We start from the raw sequence: 22,779 nt of genomic DNA on the forward strand, positions 1-22,779 counted from the left end.
GACACAGAATTTGAGTTAAATTGAAGTAGCTTCTTAATTTTATATACATGAGACAGTTGAAATAAGTAATTATTGATTTATTTTTCTGAATAGAATTAAATATTTTTAGCCAAAATGTATGTAATGAAAATGGAGATGCAGAAACTTAAGGAAAATGAATATCAAAACTGAGTATCAACAGAATCATTTCAAATTACGGTAGTAATATATGTGTGTGTGTGTGTATATATATACCTATATATATATTTATATTGTGTGTATACATATTTCAGTAAGAACACCATTTTGTGTGTGTGTGTATATGTGTGTGTATGTGTGTGTATACACACACACACAAAATGGTGTTCTTACTGAAATATATATACACACACTACATTTTTTTAAAAATAAAAGCACTATTTTGCTTTGAAGGCAGACATGACACATTACCATTCAGAATCATTTTCTGTACCTGGGAAGGGAAAATATCAGGATACATGGAATTATTAGATATTGTATATTAAAAACTACATGGGTTTTGTGGGTTTGGGGTCATTTTCATGATTGTCCTTTCCTTATTCTGTAAAATGGCATCATATTTCCTAACAGGGTTGTTGTGATGATTAACTTGTAATGATGAAATGAAGAAGGACATATCACAAATGCTTTGTAAATTCTGGTGGAAAGCATAAGCCTAAATAATCTTCATGTTCTTCTTGTCCATAGTTAAGTGTTTTTGTCACTAGACGAGACCCTTTAATGAAGTATGTCAGTAGTTGAAGATTCTTTTCATGTGTACTGATTTCATTTTATTTTTAAACTTTTTATTTTATGTTGAAGTATAGGTGATTCACAATGTTGGGCCAGTTTCAGGCGTACAGCAAAGTGATTCAGTTAACACATATACATGAAAGTGTGTTAGTCGCTTAGCTGTGTCTGACTCTTTGCGACTCCGTGAAGAGTAGCCACCAGACTCCTCTGTCCATGGGATTCTCCAGGCAAGAATACTGGAATAGGTAGCCATTCCCTTCTGGACCCAGGGGATCTTCCCAACCTAGGTCTTTTGTATTGCAGGCAGATTCTTTACCGTCTAAGCCATCAGGGAAGCACATACATATAGCATGTATCTGTTCTTTTTCAAATTCTTTTCCCATTTAGATTGTTACGTAATACTGAGCACAGTGTACTGATTATGGATCAAATATCATTAGCAGTAAACACATATGACATGATGAGGACAGTGCAGAGTTAGAGGGGATTCAAGGGCGTGGTTTCATGGAGATTGTAGATAATGAAAATTCTGCCTACTCAGAATGTGGTTGATTCAGGAAATAAGAATTTGGAACATTTTTATTCTCAGATACTTATATTAGAAAAAGAAATGTATATCAAGAATGCCTGAGTTTAATTCTGAATAAGATAAATTTTCTCACTATCATAGTTTCTGGCCCTTTCCTTAGATTTTTCTTTTCTTTCTTCTTCCCATAATCTTGTCTTCCTTTTTCTTTTTCTTCTGCAGAGCATTTTATGCCTTTATTTCAATTCTGAAAGTTTTTCTAAAAGTGACTTATAATGTACTACCTAAAAGGTTATTTCTAAGAGAACCCTGGTAGTAGCTGTTAGTCATCATTTATACCTGTTACAAATAGAAAATTACATCAGTAAACCAGAATAAAAAGATGGTAAATATAAAATACAAACATAATTTCTATGTGAAGATATCTTTAAGACTATTAAACCTTCACCCTATTTTCTCAAATGCAGTTAATATGAAACAAGTACAAATATAAGCTCAGTTTTAAAATGGCAAACACCTGGGAGCCACATAAAACCTTAGAGCCATGGTGCTCCTTTCATTCAGTTATTCATTCATCTGTCTAATGTACATTCAGATTTACTGAGTCCTAGTCATGTGCTTAGGGCAAAGGTAGAGGACCCCAAATGGCAGCCCATGGGCCAATTTAGCCTCCAGATGATTTCTGTGATACCTACACAATGGCCCTAATACCTAAAAATTGGGAGATTCATCAGTCAGTCAGTTCAGTTGCTCAGTCGTGTCTGACTCTTTGCGACCCCATGCACTGCAGCACACCAGGCCTCACTGTCCATCACCAACTCCTGGAGTTTACTCAAACTCATGTCCATTGAGTCAGTGATGCCATCCAACCATCTCATCCTCTGTCATCCCCTTCTTCTCTTGCCTTCAGTCTTTCCCAGCATCAGGGTCTTTTACAATGAGTCATATCAATATCCAAATGCACAGCTTTTATTTATTTATTTTTTTAAATTGGATGGAATTACAGCACTGGTTCTAAACTCCTGCTTGGTAATACATGGCTGAACCTGAGTTGCTACTGTCTCCATTGGTTGGGTCCTCCAGTTTGCTGGGTAGCCCACAAGTCCTCATTATCTTACTGTCAATGACACCGCCTTTTCACTCAGTTGTTCTACAAGCCTGAACCATGTCAATTCTACAATGTAAGCACCACGGGAATTCCTTCATTTTCTCTACCTCCACTATGATTATCTACAGCCTAGATATCCTCAGTGGCCTTCCAAAGGGTACCTCTTCTTTCTGTCTTTCCTTTCTACCCACATTTCCTAATCAAATAGCTATTGTTCAGATATACTGCACTTCCTGCAATACAGATTTGACCATGTCACAATAGCTTCTGCTTCCTGAGGTAAGCCTTCCATTTACTTCTGCAGAACTCATGGTTGGCAGTTCTGAACTGTATAACTATGGAAAAAAAGCTTGAAATGTGGCATTTCTAAGAGTATTAAGATAAAAACATTTGTCTCAGATAGGCAAGCTGATTAATTTGAAACAGGGGCTTATTTGCTAATCCAGCACTTCAGAATCCTGTAAGAACTAGGCAGGGTAGTTGTCAATGGACACAGGCATCAGAGCTTGAGTTCAAAAGATCAAAATCAATAGCATTAGAGAGCATTCTTTCCAAAGTATGGTAATGGTATAACTCCCTTTGGCTTTAATGGAAGTCATGAAGCTAACATGCCATGTAACCTTTTTAAAATGGAAGGATTAGCATTCAACTGGAGCTGCCACACGCAGTGTCTATTGACAGAGCGTTATGCACAGAGCTTGAATTGATCAGAGGGACTTAAATTTCTTTTCTTTCCTCTTTTGTAAACTGAGTACCATATTATTCTCCCTACCTATCTGATAATGATTTGGACTTTCAAAATGGAACTCCATGGGGACTCAAAAAATACCGTCTGTGGCAGGAGGTTACAGCTTCCCTGGTGACTCAGATGGTAAAAGACCTGCCTGCAATGCAGGAGACCCAGGTTCGATCCCTGGGTTGGGAAGATCCCCTGGAGAAGGAAATACAGCCTGCTCCAGTATTCTTGCCTGGAAAATCCCATGGACAGAGGAGCCTGGCAGGCTGCATTGGGTCGCAAAGAATTGGACACAACTGAGCAGCTAACATATTCATTCATTCTTGATTTATATATCTATAGTAATACCATTTTGGAGATTTTATTTATATCACATTTCATCTGATGGTTGTTCTTCTTCTTCACTGATTCATTCAAGAAAAATATAGAGAAGGCTTATGAAGTGCAGGGCACTGTTATTTATTAACAAAAATATTTCTAGTAAAAACTGAGAGAGTATCTCTTAAACTTCTACCCATGCTGCTGCTACTAAGTCACTTCAGTCGTGTCCGACTCTGTGTGACCCCATAGATGGCAGCCCACCAGGCTCCCCCATCCCTGGGATTCTCCAGGCAAGAACACTGGAGTGGGCTGCCATTTCCTTCTCCAATGCATGAAAGTGAAAAGTGAAAGTGAAGTCGCTCAGTCGTGTCTGACTCTTTGTGACCCCATGAACTGCAGCCTACCAGGCTCCTCCATCCATGGGATTTTCCAGGCAAGAGTACTGGAATGGGTTGCCATTGCCTTCTCCTCTTCTACCCATGAAGATGTTTGTTTTGCAGGAACATGTCACTGAACTATTATCTACAAAGAGGTTACATGGATTTTTTTTTCTTAGACAAATTAAAATAAGAGGAGTTAAAATATTCTGGATTGTAAAAATTCAAATATCAAATATATGCTAGGAAAATTTAATCCTTTGAATTCTGCTTGCTGCTACCCATGGAATAAATAATATCAAAGTAAATTATCTTGTTTTAAAGAACTGAACACAAACTGAGAAAATGAAAACAATGTAAACTTGGATTCTTGAAAATATTTTTAGTGCAGTTCTGGGGCAGCTCGCTGTCCTATAGAGTGTTATATTAATATAAGGTAAATCATGATTCAAAAATAAATTTCCTTTGTAAAAATAAAATTCAGGTTCAATAAAGACTACTTTTATATCATAAGACTGTAAAAATATGCCATTTGTTTAGATGCTTTTATGGGTTGCCTCGAAAAATAATTGTTTCCAATTGAAAAAAACTACGTCCATGGATGGCATTTAGAACTTAGCTGTATGCTAACCTCTGACTGTTCACTAACATTGGGGTGTCCACAAGAAGTTGCTTATTCCATCCTCCTATAAACCACACCAATTACTGCAGTGATAGTGTAGTCACATCACAGCTGCTCAGTGTGCTGAAGTGAATATTAACACTGTCTTTTACTCACTGTAACATGGCGCTCACTCAAACAGTGTCTCAGTCCTTCTGCTTTCACATATATTCCCCAAGATAATGAAAGCCATTTGGGAGCTCTGGAGACCTTAACCAGCATAGATTTGAGAAGCCACGCTGCCAGATCCCGTAACAGGCTATTTGATGCTCTGCTCCACTTTGATTTAAACAGGGCCTCTGACACAAAACAGAGCATGCCTCATATATTCCAGAGCCTTGTGTTCTATTTCATCATACCCTACGGATGCCACTCATCATCACCCTTGGTCATGCAGAGCTGAAAGAACAGGAGAGGTGGATGGGCTCTGCTATTCACAGCTGGGCTCCATTTTGACTGCAAAAGAAGGTTACTAGATGCATTGTGGACTATTTCTTGGCCATTTAATCATATTCAAAGAAGAGCAAAGAGCAGCTTTTATAAAAATGACATTTCAACTACTCTGCCTTTTCTTATTTTTAGCCCTAACCCAAGAAATATCACCATCCTAAGGCATGTATTAATTCAAGAAGTGATGGAGCACTGACAGTTACATGGATCATAATGAAACCAAAGAAGTGTTATGCTCTTGATTCCTTATGAGGAAGAAGATACTTACATTAAACATTCAAGTATTTAGGAAGATATAACTGATAAACATAGAGCCATTACAATTGGCAAGATTCACAACACGGTTTTCCTAGAAATGTAATGATTAAAATGGTTCCAACTTTAGTTTCCCAGAAGTACTTTTTAGGGAGGAAGTCACTCTATCTAGGTAATTTTTCATAAAATGAACTTACACTGTGAATTTTCTCAGGACATGTTAGACAGCTTCAAAGTTAGATGTTTTAGGAAGGGAAAACTAATGACTGTTTGACAGGTTTAAAAAGTCGTACTTGACAGCATGGTTATAGCTGTTTGATAGTAAGACTGAGACGGTCTGCTTTATTGAATGTCAGGCAGCAGAGCTGAAAGATCAGCCAAATAACTTCTTTAAAACCAGCAATTTGTCATTTAAAAGCATGAGAGTAGTTTTAATCAAATAATGGTTCTTAATATGCCTTGTATCTCTAAAATGTTATGATTTTATGAGTTCAAACCATTTGTTCAGGATTAGAGGAAACCAGAATTTCACTTCTGTTATGTCCCTCTGATTTGGAAGTCTGGATAACAAAAGTCTCTTAGAACTCTGGGTGTCCCTTTGAGGTGGAGAATTGAATAATCTTACAACTTCCTTTTCAAGTGTTAACTCATTGACAACAAGCATTAATGCCTGGTATTCCCAGTGCGTTTCTACCATAACACAGGAAATATATATATATATATATATATATATATATATATATATATATATATAAATTATTTTTCCTGTATAGGCTATCAAAAGGTATCTAATTTCCTAACTCAAATTATCATTCATTCTGCTGTGCATGATAATAGTAGAGTTGCCCAATACAACTGGGTGCTCATTTAAATTTGAATTTCAGATAAAACATAAATAGTATTGGGTTGGCCAAAAAGTTTGCTTGGGTTTTTCATGTCAAAACCCTAATGAACTTTTTGGCCAATCCAATATTTTAAGGTAAGTATGTTCTAATTATTGCACAGATACTTTAACATCTTGGTCTGACTAAATAGGTTTTCAGTCATTCTTATCCATTAAAAGAACTTTAATTCTGAAGACAAAGTGTGTTCACTTTTAAACTTCTGGAATTGGGACGGTGTGATGGATAATTTTATGTGTCAACTTAACTGGGCCACAGGGTGTCCTGATATTTTATTAGACATTATTTCTGGGTGTGTCTGTGAGAGTAATATTGGACGAGATTAGCATTTGAGACACTAGACTGGGTAAGCAGGTTGCCCTCCTCAATGGGGATAGGTTTCATTCAACCTGTGGAGGGCCTGAATAGAATCAAAAACCCAGTGTGGGAAACTTTGCTCTCTCTGAACTGTCTTCAAAATGGTCATTGGTCTACACCTGCCTGTGGTGGTGGTGGTGGTGGTTCAGTCGCCCAGTCATGTCCGACTCTTTGCAACGCCATGGACTGCAGCACACCAGGCCTCTCTGTCCCTCACCATTTCCCAGAGTTTGCCCAAGTTCACATTCATTGCATCGGTGATGCCATCCAGCCATCTCATCCTCTGACGCCCTCTTCTCCTTCCCTCAATCTTTCCCAGCATCAGGGACTTTTCCAGTAAGTCATCTGTGCACATCAGATGACGAAAATACTGGAGCTTGAGCATCAGTCCTTCCAGTAAATACTCAGGGTTGATCTCCTTTACGATTGACTGGTTGGATGTCCTTGCTTTTAGGAGTCTTCTCCAGAACCACAGTTTGAAGGCATCAATTCTTTGGCTTTCTGCCTTATTGATGGTCCAGCTCTCACAACTGTACGTGACCACTGGGAAACCATAGCCTTGACTATACAGACCTTTGTCGGCAGAGTAATGTCTCTGCTTCTCAACACACAGTCTACGTTTGTCATGGCTTTCCTGCCAAGAAACCACCTCTTCTGACTTCATGGCGGCAGTCACCATCCACAGTGATTTTGGAACCCAAGAAGAGGAAATCTGTCATTGCTTCCAACTTTTCCCCTTCTATTTGCCATGCAGTAATGGGGCCAGATGCCATGATCCAGTTTTTTTTTAATGTTTAGTCTTAAGCCAACTCTTTTACTTTCCTCCTTCACCCTCATCAAGAGGCTCTTTAGTTCCTCTTTGCTTTCTGCCATTTAGAGTGGTATCATCCCCATAGCTGAGGCTGTTGATGTTTCTCCTGCTTATCTTGATTCTGGCTTGTAACGCATCCAGCCCGGCATTTCTCATGACGTGCTCAGTGTATATAGGTTAAACAAATGGGGTGACAGCAGACAGCTGTCCTGCTTTTGGACTGGGACTCAAATAGAAACTTTTATATCATTGGCTGTCCTGCTTTTCAGGATTTTAATATTTTTTATTGACGTATAGTTGCTTTACAGTGTTGTGTTAACCTCTTCTGTATAGCAGAGTGACTCAGTTATACATATACACGTACATTTTTTTTAAAATATTTTTTCCATTACAGTTGATCATAAAATATTGGATATAGTTCCCTGTGCTATACAGTAGGACCTTGTTGCTTATAGATTCTATATATAACAGTTTGCATCTGCGGAGGCCAAACTCCCACTGCATCCTCCTGCCACCCCCTCCTCCTCGGCAGCCCCCAGTCTGTTCTCTCCATCTGTTAGTCTGTTTCTGTTTCATAAGAGTTCAGTCGTGTCATATTTTAGATTCCACAGATGTGATATCATAGGGTACTTCTTTCTTTTTCTGTCTTCAGTTAGTATGATAATCTCTAGTTCCATTCATATTGCTGCCAGTGTCATGATTCCTTTACTTATGGCTGACTAGTATTCACTTGTATGTGTACCACATCTTCATTCTCCATTCCTTTGTTGATGGACATTTGTTGTTATTCGGTCATTAAGTCATGTCCTACTCTTTGCGACCCCATGAACTGCAGCACGCCAGGCTCCTCTGTCCTTCACTACATCCCTGAGTTCAAACTCGTGTCCATTGAGTCGGTGATGTCATCCAGCCATTTTATCCTTTGTTACCTCCTTCTCCTCCTGCCCTCAATCTTCCCCAGCATCAGGGTCTTTTCCAGTGAGCTGGCTGCTCACATCAGGTGGCCAAAATGTTGGAGCTTCAGCTTCCGGCGTCAGTCCTTCCAATGAATATTCAGAGTTGATTTCCCTTAGGATTGATTGGTTTGATCTCCTTCCTGTCCAGTGGCCTCTCAAGAGTCTTCTCTAGGACCACCTTTCAAAAGCATCACTATTTTGGCAATTGGCCTACTTTATGGCCCAACTCTCCCATCCATACATGACTACTAGAAGAGCCATAGCTTTGACCTATATGGACCTTGTAGGCAAAGTGATGTCTCTGCTTTTTAATACACTGTCTATCTCTTCAAGAAAATCAGAGATACCAAAGGAACATTTCATGCAAAGATGAGCTCGATAAAGGACAGAAATGGTATGGACCTAACAGAAGCAGAAAATATTAAGAAGAGATGGCAAGAATACACAGAAGAACTGTACAAAAAAGATCTTCACAACCCAGATAATCACGATGCTGTGATCACTGACCTCGAGCCAGACATTCTGGAATGTGAAGTCAAGTGGGCCTTAGAAAGCATCACTACGAACAAAGCTAGTGGAGGTGATGGAATTCCAGTTGAGCTATTCCAAACCCTGAAAGATGATGCTATGAAAGTGCTGCACTCAATATGCCAGCAAATTTGGAAAACTCAGCAGTGGCCACAGGACTGGAAAAGGTCAGTTTTCATTCCAATCCCAAAGAAAGGCAATGCCAAAGAATGCTCAAACTACTGCACAATTGCACTCATCTCACATGCTAATGAAGTAATGCTCAAAATTCTCCAAGCCCGGCTTAAGCAATATGTGAACTGTGAACTTCCTGATGTTCAAGCTGGTTTTAGAAAAGGCAGAGGAACCAGAGATCAAATTGCCAACATCCTGCTGGATCATGGAAAAAGCAAGAGAGTTCCAGAAAACCATCTATTTCTGTTTTATTGACTACGCCAAAGCCTTTGACTGTGTGGATCACAATAAGCTGTGGAAAATTCTGAAAGAGATGGGAATACCAGACCACCTGATCTGCCTCTTGAGAAATTTGTATGCAGGTCAGGAGGCAATAGTTAGAACTGGACATGGAACAACAGACTGGTTCCAAATAGGAAAAGGAGTTCGTCAAGGCTGTATATTGTCACCCTGTTTATTTAACTTATATGCAGAGTACATCATGAGAAATGCTGGACTGGAAGAAACACAAGCTGGAATCAAGATTGCTGGGAGAAATATCAATAACCTCAGATATGCAGATGACACCACCCTTATGGCAGAAAGTGAAGAGGAACTCAAAAGCCTCTTGATGAAAGTGAAAGTGGAGAGTGAAAAAGTTGGCTTAAAACTCAACATTCAGAAAACGAAGATCATGGCATCCGGTCCCACCACTTCATGGGAAATAGATGGGGAAACAGTGGAAACAGTGTCAGGCTTTATTTTTCTGGGCTCCAAAATCACTGCAGATGGTGACTGCAGCCATGAAATTAAAAGATGCTTACTTCTTGGAAGGAAAGTTATGACCAACCTAAATAGCATATTGAAAAGCAGAGACATTACTTTGCCAACAAAGGTCCATCTAGTCAAGGCTATGGTTTTTCCTGTGGTCATGTATGGATGTGAGAGTTGGACTGTGAAGAAGGCTGAGCGCCGAAGAGTTGATGCTTTTGAACTGTGGTGTTGGAGAAGACTCTTGAGAGTCCCTTGGACTGCAAGGAGATCCAACCAGTCCATTCTGAAGGAGGTCAGCCCTGGGATTTCTTTGGAAGGAATGATGCTAAAGCTGAAACTCCAGTACTTTGTCCACCTCATGGGAGGAGTTGACTCACTGGAAAAGACTCTGATGCTGGGAGGGATTGGGGGCAAGAGGAGAAGGGGACGACAGAGGATGAGATGGCTGGATGGTATCACTGACTTGATGGACGTGAGTCTGAGTGAACTCCGGGAGTTGGTGATGGACAGGGAGGCCTGGCGTGCTGCGATTCATGGGGTCACAAAGAGTCGGACGCGACTGATCTGATCTGATGTTTGTCAGAGCTTTTCTTCCAAGGAACAATATCTTTTAATTTTGTGGCTTCTGTCACTGTCTGCAGGGATTTTGGATCCCAAGAAAATAAAATCTTTCACTGTTTCCACTTTTTCCCCATTTATTTGCCATGAAGTGATGAGACTGGATGCTACAGTCTTAGTTTTTTGAATGTTGAGTTGTAAGCCAGCTTTTTAACTCTCCTGTTTCACCTTCATCAAGAGGCTCTTTAGTTCATCTTCACTTTCTGCTATTAAAGTGCTATCATCTGCATCTTTGAGGTTGTTGATATTTCTTCTGGCAATATTGATTCCAAATTGTGAGTCATCCAGTCCGGCATTTCACATGAGGTACTCTGCATATAACTGTGCTGTTGGAAAAGACTTTTGAGAGTCCTTTGGACTGCAAAGAGATCAAAGCAGTCAATCCTAAAGGAAATCATTCCTGAAAATTCATTGGAAGGACTCATGCTGAAGCTCCAATACTTTGGCCACCTGATATGAAGAGCTGACTCATTAGAAAAGACCTTGATGCTGGGAAAAATTGAAGGCAGGAGAAGGGGATAACCGAGGATAAGATGGTTGACTGGCATCACAGACTCAATGGGCAGGAGTTTGAGCAAGCTTTGGAAGCTGGTGAAAGACAGGGAAGCCTGACATTCTGCAGTCCATGGGGTCGCAAAAAGTCAGACACAACTAAGTGGCTGAAAAACAACTCTGCATATAAGCTAAATAAGCAGAGTGACAATGCACAACTTTGACATACTCCTTTCCCAATTTTGAACCAGTCCTTTGTTCCATAGCAAGTTCAAACTGTTGCTTCTTGTCCTGCATACAGGTTTCTCAGCAGATAGGTACGGTGGTCTGGTATTCCCATCTTTTGAATTTTCCAGTTTGTTGTGATCTATACAGTCAAAGGCTTTAGTATAGTCAATAAAACAGAAGTAGATCTTTTTTTTTTTTTTAATTCCCTTGCTTTTTCTATGATCAGGCAGATGTTGGCAATTTGATCTCTGGTTCCTTGTTTCCATATCTTGCTATTGTGAAAAGTGCTTCTATGAATATTGGAGTGCATGTATCTTTTTGAATTATAGTTTTGTGGCTCAGACAGTAAAGGATCTGCCTGCAATACAAGAGACCCGGGTTTGATCCTTGGGTAGGGAAGATGCCCTGGAGAAGGAAATAGCAATGCACTTCCAGTATTCTTGCCTAGAGAATTCTGTGAATAGAGGAGCCTGGGGGCTACAGTCCATGGAGTCGCAAAGAATCAGACATAACTGAGGGCCTAACATTTTCACTTTCATGCCTAGGAGTAGGATTGCTGAATTGTAGGACAACTCTATTGTTAGTTTTTTGAGGAACCTCCATACTGTGTTCCATAGTGTCTGCACCTACTTAAACTCCCATCAACAGTGTAGGAAGGTTCCCTTTTCTCCACAGTCTCCCCAGCGTGTTATTTGTAGATTTCATGATGGCCATTCTGATCAGTGTGAGATGGTACCTCATTGTAGTTTTGATTTGCTTTTCTTTGATAAATAGTGATGTTGAATATCTTTTCATGTGCCTGTTTGTCGTCTTTATGTCATTTTTGGAGAAATGTCTGTTTAGTTCTTTTGCCCATTTTCAATTGATGTTCAGTTGCAAGAGTTGTTTGCATAGTTTGGAATAATTTCATAGTTTGCATACTTTGGAATAAGTGCTTGTCTGTTGCAACATGTGCATTTATTTTCTCCCATTCCATGGGTTATCTTTTCATTTTGTTTATGTTTTTTTCCTTTACTGTGAAAAAGTTTCTATTAGTTCCCATTTGTTTATTTTTGCCTTATTTCTATTGCATTGAGAGGTTGACCTATGAAAACTGAGGTATGATTTCTATCAGAGAATGTTTTGCCTATATTCTCTTTGAGGGGTTTCATGGTATCATGTCTTATGTTTGTCTTTAAGCCATTTTGAGTTTATTTTTTTGTGCATGTTGTGAGGGTGTATTTTAAGTTGGATTTACATGAGGCTATCCAACTTTCCCAACACTCCTTGTTGAGGAAACTGTTTGTTTCCCATTGTATATTCTTGCATCCTTTGTTGAAGACTAATTGACTGTGGGTATATGAGTTTTTTCTGAGCTGTCTGTTCTCTCCCATTAATCCTTGTGTCTGTTTTTGTGCCAATAATATGCCATTCTGATTACTGTAGCTTTTCAGTGTTGTCTGAAGTCTGGAAGGTTATGCATACTGCTTTGTCCTTTTCCCTAATTTTTGCTTTGGCAATTCTGGGTCTTTTATGATTCTATAATAAAATAGGATTATTGGTTCTGTTATAGTGAAAAATGGATAATTTGATAGGGATCACATTAAATCTGTAGATTTCTTTGGGCAGTTTGACCATTTTAATGATATTAAACATTCCAATTCAAGCCCATGGGATATCTTTCCATTTTTAAAATCATCTTCAGTTTCCTTCTGTAATTGTTAAGTCCCTAAGTCATGTCCAACTCTTTGTGACCCCATGGACTATAACACACCAGGCTTCCCTGTCCTTCACTATTTCCTGGAGTTTGCTCAAAGTCATGTGCATTGAGTTGATGATGCCATCCAACTGACTCATTCTCTGCCACCCCCTTCTCCTTTGGCCTTCAATCTTTCCCAGCATCTGGGTCTTTTCCAGTAAGTCAGCTCTTCGCATCAGGTGGCCTAAGTATTGGAGCTTCAGCATCAGTCCTTCCAATTAATATTTGGGATTGAGTTTTTTAGGATTGATTGGTTTGATCTCCTAGCTGTCCAAGGGACTCTATAGAGAGTCTTCTCCAGCACCACATTTTGAAAGCATCAATTCTTTGACTCTTAGCCTTCTTTATGGTTCAGTTCTTGCATCCATACGTGAATATTGGAAAAACCATAGCTTTGACTATACAGACCTTGATTGGCAAAGTGATGTCTCTGCTTTTTAATACAGACAAATCATAATGAAGTGTTCTGACAAAATGTGGTCCACTGGAGAAGGCAAGCCACACCAGTATTCTTGATGCTAGAACCCCATAAACAGTATGAAAAAGATGATGATCACCAGAAGATGAGCCCCCCATGGCAGAAGCTGTCCAATATGCTACTGGGGAAGAGCAGAGGGCTATTATTAATAACTATAGAATGAATCAAGAGTCTGGGCCAAAGCAGAAATGATGCTCAGATGTGGATGTGTCTGGTGGTAAAAGTAAAGTCCTGATGTTGTAAAGAACGATATTGTATAGGAGCTTGGAATCTTAGATCCATGAATCAAGGTAAATTGTATGTGATCAAGCAGGAGATGGCAAGAATGAACATCGACATCTTAGTCAGTGAACTAAAATGGATGGGAATAGGCAAATTTAATTCAGATGGCCATTCTGTGTAGCTCAGCTGATAAAGAATCTGCTGCAATCAGGAGATCTGGTTCGATTCCTGGGTCAGGAAGATCTGCTGGAGAAGGGATAGGCTACCCATTACAGTATTCTTGGGCTTCCCTGTGGCTCAGCTGGTAAAGAATCTGCCTGCAATGTGGGAGACCTGGGTTTGATCCCTGGGTTGGGAAGCTCCCCTAGAGAAGGGAAAGGCTGCCCACTCCAGGATTCTGGCACGGAGAATTCCATGGACTGTGTATAGTCTATGGGGTAGCAGAGAGTCAGACATGACTAAGTGCCTTTCACTTGTCTTCACTGTGGGTAAGAATCCCTTAGAAGAGATGGAGTGGACCTCATAGCCAACAAGAGAATCTGAAATCTAGTACTTGGATGCAGTCTCAAAAACAACGGAATGAGCTCGGTTCATTTCCAGGGCAAACCATTCAGGATCACAGTAATCCAAGTCTATGCCTCAAGCACTAATGCCAGAGAAGCTGAAGTTGAACGGTTCTATGAAGACCTACAAGACCTTCTAGAACTAACACCAGTAAATGGCAACCCACTCCCGTATTCTTATTCAGTGGAGGTGTCAAATAGATTCAAGAAATTAGATCTGGTATACGGAGTGCCTGAAAACTATGGACAGAGGTTCATAACATTGTACAGAAGGCAGTCAAAACCATCCCTGAGGAAGAGAAATGCAAGAAGGCAAAGTGATTGTCTGAGGAGGCTTTACAAATAGCTGGAGGAAGAAGAGAAGTGAAAGGTTAGAGCAAAAGGGGAAGTTGGATACCCAACTGAATCCAGAGTTCCAGAGAATAGCAAGGAGAGATCAGAAGGCCTTCTTCAATGAACAATGTAATAGAATGGGAAAGACTAGAGAGCTCTTCAAGAAAATTGGAAATATCAAGGGAACATTTCATGCATGGATGGGCATGACAAAGGACAGAAACATTAAGGACCTAATAGAAGCAGAAGAGATTAAGAAGAGTTGGCAAGAATAAATAGAACAACTGTACAAAAATGGTCTCAGTGACCAGGATAACCATGATGATGTGGTCCCATCACTTCATGGCAAATAGAAAGGAGAAAAGTGGAAGCAGTGTTAGATTTCATTTTCCTGGGCTCGAAATCACTGTGGATAGTGATGCAGCCATAAAGTTAAAGATGCTTGTTCCTCAGAAGGAAAGTTATGACAAACCTAGATGGCATGTCAAAGAACAGAGATATCAATTTGCTGATCAAGGTCTGTATAGTCAAATCTATGGTTTTTCCAGTAGTCATGTATGGATGTGAGAGTTGAACCATGAAGAAGGCTGAGGGCCAAAGACTTGATGCTTTTGAACTGTGGTGCTGGAGAAGACTCTTGAGAGTCCCTTGGACTACAAGATCAAACCAGTGAATCCTAAAGGAAATCAGTCCTGAATATTCATTGGAAGGACTGATACTAAAGCTGAAGCTCCAAAACTTTGGCCACCTGATGTGAAGAGTCAACTCAATGGAAAAGACCCTGATGCTGGGAAAGACTGAAGGCAGCAGGAGAAAGGAGAGGCAGAGGATTAAATGGTTAGATAGTATCACTGACTCAACAGATATGAATTTGAGCAAACTTTGGGAGATAGTTAGGGACAGGGGAGCCTGGCACACTGCAGTTTATGGGGTCACAAAGAGTTGGACACAAATTAGTGATGGAATAAAACAACCTAAGTATTACAATATGTTCCGTCTATAACCACCTTTGTAAGAGTTTTTATAATGAGTGGATGTTGAATGTTAATTCTGTTTTGTGTGTGTTGATATGATCATGTGTTTTTGTCTTTTGTTGATGCAGTGTATCCTATTGATTGATTTGTGTATGTTGAGCCATACTTGTAAACTTGGGATGAATCCCACTTGGTCGTTTGTGTGATCTTTTTTATGTGTTTTTGGATTTGGTTTACTAATACTCTGTTGAGAATTTTTGCATCTATATTCATCAAAGATACTAGCCTGTAACTTTCTTTTTTGGTACTATCATTTGTCTGGTTGTGGTTGTCAGGGTAATTATGACTTCATAGAATGTCTTTGGGAATTTTCCCTTCAATTCTTTGGAACGGTTTGAGAAGGATCAGAATAAACATATTATTCTTAATGTGTTTGGTAGAATTTACTTGTGAAGCCCCTTCTGGTCCTGGACTTGTTTGTAGGATTTTTAAAAATTACGAATTCTCTTTCACTTCTAGTGAACTGTTGATTCAAATGACGTATTTCTTCTCGATTCACTTTTGGTGGGCTGTATATTCCTTCCCATTGCAGTATTCTTGCCTGAAAATTCCATGGATAGAGGAGCCCCGTGGGCTTCAGTCCATGGGGTCGCAAAGAACTGGACATGACTGAGTGACTAACACGCACACACACGCATATTTCTTGAAACTTGTTATTTCTTCTAGGTTGGCACATTTGTTGATGTATAATTGTTCTTAATATTCTCTTATGTTTTTGTCTTTCTGTGGTATCAGTTATTTTCCCTTTCCCATTTCTTATTTTATTTGGGTTCTGTGTATCTCTTCTTGGCAAGCCCGCTCAGAGGTTTTTATTTTTGTTTATCCTTTCAAAGTAAAAGCTCATGGTTTTAGTGATTTAAAAAAAGTTTTTAAACCTGTATTTTATTTCCTTTCTGATCTTTATTATTGCCTTCCTTCTACTGACTTTAGATTTTGTTTGTTCTTCTTTTTCTAATTCTTTTAGGTTGCAGGTTAGGTTGTTTATTTGATATTTTTCTTTTCTTTTTTTTTTTTTTTTTTGAGGCAGGCCTATAGTGCTATGAATGCTATGAACTTCACTCTAAGAAATGCTTTGTTGTATTCAGTACATTTTGTATGGTTGTGTTTTCATTGTTATTTTTCTCAAGGTATTTTTAAATTTCCTCTTTGATTTCATCATTGACCCATTGTTGTTTTTTTTTTTTTTTTAGTAGCACGCTGTTTAGTCTCCATGTAATTCATTTTTTTTCTCATTTCTTTTTTCTATAGTTTAATTCTAGTTTTATGCCCTTGTGATCAGAAGAGATGCTTGAAATAATTTCTATACTCTTAAATTTGTTGAGGCTCATTTTGTGCCCTAGTTGGTGGTCAGTCCTAGAGAATGTTTCCTGTGTACTTGTAAAGAATGTGAATTCTTGTTTTTTTGGGATGTAATGTCCTAAAAATATCAATTAATTATAAGTGTTCTAGGGTATCATTTAAGACCTTTGTTGCCATATTGATTTTCTGTCTAGATATGTCCATCAGTGTGAGCGTGGTATTAAAGTCTCCAGTTAGAACTGGACATGGAACAACAGACTGGTTCCAAATAGGAAAAGGAGTACATCAAGGCTGTATATTGTCACCCTGCTTATTTAACTTCTATGCAGAGTACATCATGAGAAATTCTGGGCTGGAAGAAGCACAAGCTGGAATCAAGATTGCTGGGAGACATATCAATCACCTCAGATATGCAGATGACACCACCCTTATGGCAGAAAATGAAGAGGAACTAAAAAGCCTCTTGATGAAAGTGAAAGAGGAGAGTGAAAAAGTTAGCTTAAAGCTCAACATTCAGAAAACAAAGATCATGGCATCTGGTCCCATCACTTCATGGGAAATAGATGTAGAAACAGTGGAAACAGTGTCAGACTTTATTTTTGGGGGCTCCAAAATCACTACAGATGGTGACTGCAGCCATGAAATTGAAAGACACTCCTTGGAAGGAAAGTTATGACCAACCTAGATAGCATATTGAAAAGCAGAGACATTACTTTGCCAACAAAGGTCCGTCTAGTCAAGGCTATGGTTTTTCGAGTGGTTATGTATGGATGTGAGAGTTGGACTGTGAAGAAAGCTGAGCACTGAAGAATTGATGTTTTTGAACTGTGGTGTTGGAGAAGACTCTTTAGAGTCCCTTGGATTGCGAGGAGATCCAACCAGTCCATCCTAAAGGAAACCAGTCCTGGGTAATCATTGGAAGGACTGATGTTGAAGCTGAAACTCCAGTACTTTGGCCACCTCATGCGAAGAGTTGACTCACTGGAAAAGACCCTGATGCTGGGAGGGATTGGGGGCAGGAGGAGAAGGGGATGGCAGAGGATGAGATGGCCAGATGGCATCACCGACTCAATGGACATGAGTTTGAGTGAACTCTGGGAGATGGTGATGGACAGGGAGGCCTGATGTGCTGTGATTAATGGGGTCACAAAGAGTCGGACACAACTGAGCAACTGAACTGAACTGAACTGACTGTTATGGTATTCCCATCATTTTTTCCCCTTTATGCCTGTTAGCGGTTGTTTTATATATTTGAGTCTTCCTATAGTAGGTGCATATATATTAACGAGAGTAGTATCTTCTTCCTTTATGGTCTTTTTATTATTACATAGTGCAGGACTTTGGACTCAGACTGAAACTATAACACTTGGGTTTGGACTTCTCAGTCTCCATATTTGTGTGGGCCAATACATTATAATAAGTCTCTTTACATACACACATTTTATTGGTTATGTTTCCCTGGGGAACACTAACGCAAAAAGGAGGAGGAAAGAACAAATACCCACTCTTTATAGTAAACTGAAGATAGTGAATTTTCCATGCCTTCTGTTGGTCTGCCCTGCTGCTTTTGTTTATTGTATATAAACTTGTTGTGGGTGGACAGAGACCTCAATACATTCTACTCCTAGGGGACTCAGTTTCAGTCAGATTTCCTAAGCATAGGTTGTCTCTTCTGACCTTCGGTCATAACAAGCAGCTGGCCACCACCTGGAGTTCTCACACAGCATTCATCTCACACAGAAAGGTTTAAATCTTTCTCTTTACTCTGTAAATCTGCAATTTCTAATCTCATCTACACTCTAGGACCCAATTCTGGGAATGCATGGCAATATTCACCTCTTATACACTTTAGGCAGTGGGGACTCTAGGGGAGATGTTTGATGCCCTCTACCTACCTTAATCAACATTTCTCCCCATATTTAGATAGTAACAGGCAAGTCATCAAAGCCCAAGCTAAGCACACATCAAATTGGAAGACCAGGGGATCAGTCTTTCTCTCTTACAGGCAAATGAACAAGCTGAATAATTGTTAGGGTTCTCATTCACTTTCCCCAGGAGAACAACTAGTCTACCCTCTGGGAAGTCATGTGACATGAGAATGACTTTTCATGGATACTACGCTTTCCCAAGTGGAGAACTCTTCACACCTCCCTTCCTCCTCTTCCTATCCCCCTACCCTCTCTCCCACCCTAATCACCACACCTGCTTTACATCTCTAATGGTCAAGGATACCAAGTCAGTTTGGTGTCTCTAGTTGCTAGGAACCCTGGCTGCTACTGCTGCTAAGTCACTTCAGTCGTGTCCGATTCTGTGTGACCCCATAGACAGCAGCCCACCAGGCTCCCCCATCTCTGGGATTCTCCAGGTGAGAACACTGGAGTGGGTTGCCATTTCCTTCTCCAATGCATGAAAGTGAAAAGTGAAAGGGAAGTCGCTCAGTCGTGTCCGACTCTTAGCGACCCCATGGACTGCAGCCTACCAGGCTCTCCGTCCATGGGATTTTCCAGGCAAGAGTACTGGAGTGGGATGCCATTGCCTTCTCCAGGAACCCTGGCAGTTGTACGTAAAGACACACGCCTTCTGTGAAATGTTCTGGAGAAGTCAGCGCCATTGTCTTTCTCAAAGCTCTGCTGTAGTCTCTGCACTACTCACTATTTAATTGGGTGGGGAAAAATGTTAGTAAGTAACGCACAACATCCTATTATCAAAATAGGCTAAACTGTATTAGAAGTTTCATTCCTTATTAATGTTCATTTTTATTTTTCCTTCCCTTTTCCCTAAGTGTATGTATTAAAGTGAATTTAACATGGTGCTTGGAAAAATAATCTCAAGAAGTTCCCTGAGATATCTAGAAATACCCTGGGGTTTCACAAAACTAGGGTTAGTGATCACTTGCTTGTGAAATGTTTGTTCTCAGATCCTCAAGGGAGGTTTGCCTGGTAGCCTAGCTTTAAGCAGGAGCCATCTTGCGGTTGTCAGAACATCGTGCGTACGTGCTAAGTCGCTCAGGCATGTCTGACTCTTTGCAATCCCATGAACTGTAGCCCTCTCAGGCTCCTCTGTCCATTGGATTCTCCAGGCAAGAATACTGGAGTGGGTTGCCATGCCCTCCTCTGGTGGAGTCTTCCTGACCCAGGGATCAAACCTGTGTCTCTTTTGTCTCCTGCATTGGCAGGCAGGTTCTTTACCACTAGCACCACCTGAAGAATGTCAGGTGGATCAGAAGTCAAGTCCTGTAATGGGATCCAAGAAAGGTCCAGGTAAAGTGGGAAATCATAGAGATTAGAACCTAGGCAAGGAGTGTGAGCAATAATCATGGCGCATATGCGGTAAGAAGAAAATCTTCATACCAAAAAAATAGACCTTGTGAAAAGAAGCCACCAGAAATTCATGATTTCTGATTTCAGTTGTGTCTTTAGGGTGGCCTCAAAATCTTCTTACCTAAACCTAGACATCCTTTCTTTTATTCTGCTTTCATTTCAGCCTGTTAGATTTCTCTTCAAATGTCCAATACTTTTTACTGTGTCCTAGTAGATTACTCTGGGTCTCACTTCACTGAGCCCATTGGGAGAAAAGTGTCTCAATTTTATCCCTTGGCAATAATATTCATATCACTGCTGGTGCTTATCTTTTCACCTTTCATCCTGTACCAGGGGAGGAGGTGTTCTTTTTCCTGTCTAAGGTAATTCTTCCTTTTCTATCAATCTCCGTCCTTTCCTCTGTCCTCAGCCTCTTCCCACTTTCCTCTCTCTTGCTCTTCCACAAAAATAGAAGTATGAGAGTTAAAGTCCCTCTAGTTAAAAAAATAAAATAAAACTCACATTTCCCTCTAGCCATACTCATCTCTCCTTGATTCCCTTCTCAAGCAAAAGTTGGAAAAATAAGTTTCATTCTCTTCCTCTTTTCCACAGATCTCAACATGCCTAAATCAAGGTATCAAATCCTGCTACTGTATGGAAATATCCCTAGGTATATTGATCAGCACCCTCTTTTTGACCTACTTCATTATACATACTTAAGTTCTTACTCTAATTACATTTCTGCAACATTTTTACAGTGCTGACCTTCCTTCCTTCTTTGAACTCTGTTCTCTTGCTGACAGTGATTATCCCCTGAACTTCAGTCTAAGGTATTTTATCTCAGGTTCCTCTCTCTCTGCCTCCTCTCTAAACATTGATTTGCTTGGGGCTTTGTTCTTGGTTCAGTAATCATTTCACTGTATTTACATTTAAGTAGATTTAATGATTTAAATTAATGACTTTCATTGTACTTAAGACTTCTCAATCTATGCTCCATGTTAACCTGTTTAGTTGAATGTTGAGTTCTGTATTATCTGATTGGAGGTCTTGCAGGGGTTCCACTCCTTAGTCATGTCCAAAATCAATTGATCATGAGGGCTCACCTCTTTTCTTCTCCCTCTCACTGACAGTAACCGCCTCTATAGAGACAAGATCTCTGCAAATAAAAGACTTCATGCCAGAAATGGTTGAAAGCCCTGTAACTGCACTAACTCATTCAATGCTTACAATAACCCTGTACATTAGGAACTCTAATTATGACAAAATATAAAGCATTAATATTTATCTACCTGCTTAAAACAGAAACTTGGAGGTTACTTCAGGCTGCTGAACCCCTATACCCTCAACATTCTCCATTTCCTAGTTAATCTACTTCCATGCTATGCTATGCTATGTCACTTCAGTTGTGTCCAACTCTGTGCGAACCCATAGACGGCAGCCCACCAGGCTTCCCTGTCCCTGGGATTCTCCAGGCAAGAACACTGGAGTGGGTTGCCATTTCCTTCTCCAGTGCATGAAAGTGAAAAGTGAAAGTGAAGTCGCTCAGTCGTGTCCGACCCTCAGCAACCCCATGGACTGCAGCCTTCCAGGCTCCTCCAACCATGGGATTTTCCAGGCAAGAGTACTGGAGTGGGATGCCATTGCCTTCTCCGAATCTACTTCCATACTATGTCTCAAATTCTCCCCTTATCTCCAGTCTAATTGAGAATAGCCATAAGTCATGGGTAGCAATAGTTTCTGGAACATCTTGCACAGTGAGGTCACAGTGATCTAAAATTCAAATATAATTATTTCTCTCCAATGTTCAAAACTCTTGAGTAGCTCCCTATACCTCATAGCAAAAATCAACAAAGCCAAAAGCTGGTTCTTTGAAAGGATAAATAAAATTGACAGACCATTAGCCAGACTCATCAAGAAACAAAGGGAGAAAAATCAAATCAATAAAATTAGAAATGAAACTGGAGAGATCACAACAGACAACACAGAAATACAAAGGATCATAAGAGACTACTATCAACAATTATATGCCAATAAAATGGACAACGTGGAAGAAATGGACAAATTCTTAGAAAAGTACAACTTTCCAAAACTGGACCAGTAAGAAATAGAAAATCTTAACAGACCCATCACAAGCACGGAAATTGAAACTGTAATTAAAATTAAAATTTCTTAGCTTAGATTCTTCAAGGAGTGATCCTATTTTTCTGATAATTTTCTCACTTTGCAAGGAAGTGCCTCTCTCTCTCTCTCTGCTTCCCTAGAAGTCCATACACTATGAACTTCAGTCCTCTGGGAGGTGATGGGAAGAAAGTTTCTGCCTTCATTGCTCACTCCTTTGTTTCTCCTTCTCAAACTAACTGGTAAGACAGGAAAAAATTCAGAAGATAACAATTAGGGTCCATGAAGAGTGGTACAGTCAGATGACATAAATCTTGGGAAGAGACTTTTTAGGGAAGAAGGTGACAGGGCAAGTTCTTGAAGAAGAATGCTGAGAATCTCTTAATTCTTTTTTCACCTTTTCAGGCCTTTTGCTAGGTGAGGCAACAAATAACCCCATCATCTCCTTTGGATATCTGAATTTGTGAAAAGCTAGATTTCAATTAAGAAATTGATGCAGAAGAATTCTTTGGGGATGAGATTAAGGGTTTAGAAGGGTTTGTTTACAATGAAAGTGAAGTTCCAGAGGGTACAAGGACTAGGATGTGGAGAATGGGCAATAGTGGGAAGGTATCAGTGAAAGGAAGAATAAAATGGTTTGCTGATAGAATATAAGAAAGTAGAGGTCTTTGGAGGAACTTCTATTTGGACTT

General features: G+C 39.8%; 1 protein-coding gene across 1 annotated transcript in view; it reads right to left on the bottom strand.

Annotated features, from left to right (window-relative positions):
- NKAIN2 (sodium/potassium transporting ATPase interacting 2) overlaps positions 1-22,779 on the bottom strand; it is a 1,176,020-nt gene that overhangs the window by 231,787 nt on the left and 921,454 nt on the right. The gene's annotated exons all lie outside the window — the stretch shown is intronic.

The sequence above is a fragment of the Bos indicus genome, chromosome 9, assembly GCF_029378745.1.
Source record: "Bos indicus isolate NIAB-ARS_2022 breed Sahiwal x Tharparkar chromosome 9, NIAB-ARS_B.indTharparkar_mat_pri_1.0, whole genome shotgun sequence".
NCBI lineage: Eukaryota > Metazoa > Chordata > Mammalia > Artiodactyla > Bovidae > Bos > Bos indicus.